Source organism: Echinops telfairi, unplaced genomic scaffold, assembly GCF_000313985.2.
Source record: "Echinops telfairi isolate 266 unplaced genomic scaffold, ASM31398v2 ScPeMD7_7421;HRSCAF=8459, whole genome shotgun sequence".
NCBI lineage: Eukaryota > Metazoa > Chordata > Mammalia > Afrosoricida > Tenrecidae > Echinops > Echinops telfairi.
The window spans coordinates 11,082,847-11,084,494 of NW_022111321.1; positions in this window are offsets into that span (position 1 = coordinate 11,082,847).

A 1,648-nucleotide genomic window follows, 5' to 3' on the forward strand; every position below is an offset into this window, starting at 1 on the left:
TAACACCCTCAAAGATAGCCCAATTCAAGAAATCAGAAAGTAGTAAGTGTTGAAGGGGATCCGGAGAGATACGAACTCTAGTCCACTGCTGGTGGACCTGTAGTTATGTACAGCCACTATGGAAATCAATTTGGTGATATCTAAAACAGTTGGAAATTGAGCTACCCTATGATCCAGCAATTCCCCTACTGGGCATATACCTGGAAGAGACAAAAAACAAACCACGGCCAGACATCTGTGCTCCAATATTCATCGCAGCACAGTTCACAATTGCAAGGAGTTGGAAACAGCCCAAATATCCATCAACAGACGAATGGATTTAAAAACTCTGGTACATACTTACAATGGAGTATTAAGCATCCCTAAAAAAGCAGTGATGAATGCATGAAGGACATCGCCACATGGGAAGAATTGGAGGAAATTATGCTAAGTGAAGTAAGCCAAACACAAAAGGACAAGTACTACATGAGTCCGCTAAGGTAAGCTAAAAAAAAATTTTTTTTTTTCAAAAAGGGCATAGGGAAGAAGATACTGTATACATACATCCCTGAAGTGAGGTCCAGGTAATATGGCAGGGGCCAAACTAAACCCAGGGATACATATGGGATACATATGGTAGCTCATTAAAAGGGAGGAGGGAAAAATGTATAGATAGCCAGGGGAACAGGGCACTAACCCACACAGGGGGAGGGTGTTGATTGTGTCTCCACAGGGAAAGTGGGACCAGACTTCAACCCAGAGCTCCAAGACAGGAATGCAACACACTGACATGAAGTAAGGAATCGATGGAGAGGCCTGAGGGGCTGGCCCCATTACCAACTGGGGCAACACCCTTCCGCAGGGAGAATTCACTTCAGAGGACAGCACTGAATCTGCAGCTCGTGAAGAGGGGAAGGGGGACTGGTCTGGTAGGAGCACATGTGAGCCAATGAGGGGGGAAAGGAAAGAAAAGGAAAGAGTGGAGCACATCCTGGCTCGCTGAGCCCTGGGGACAATGTGCCTGTTCAGAGCAGCAATGCACGGAGATGACCACGGGGCCGGCCCCACCATGGGACACAGCGTTCCTCGTTGACCCATCGTACCACTGGGGATAACACTGGAGACAAACAGCGGGAATTGTTCCCACGTGAGCTCACCACACCGATTGCCAGCCTCTGGGGGCATGCATCAGAGCAGCGGGGGGAGCAGATCAGTGAGGTCCTCAGGGATAGAGGTGGTGCCGGGGCAGGGCACCCATCAGACTTGACTGGAAAGCACACGTGAAGGAAAACAAACAGACCCTGAACTATTCATATGGTTATATATGTATGCATGTGTGCGTGTTATTGTTGTTGCAGCCATTGTTTTACTTTCTGTTGCTGCTTCATTGCACTCTGGTGATGGTACATAGCATGTCTACCTGGAAGGGATAGGCGGATAAACACGCCAGAAAAGAGAACAATGGGATGACAGATCAGGGGGACATGGGGGTAGGGGAAGGGGCGGGGTGGGGAAGGAAGAGGGTATCAACAAGCACAGGGACAAGGGAAAACAAGTGATCCAAAATCAATGTCAAGGAGGGTGCGGGAGGCCTTGCAGGGCTGGATCAAGGGCAATGGAACCAAGAGGAATGCCTAAAACCCAAATGAAGGCAGAACATGATAGTGGG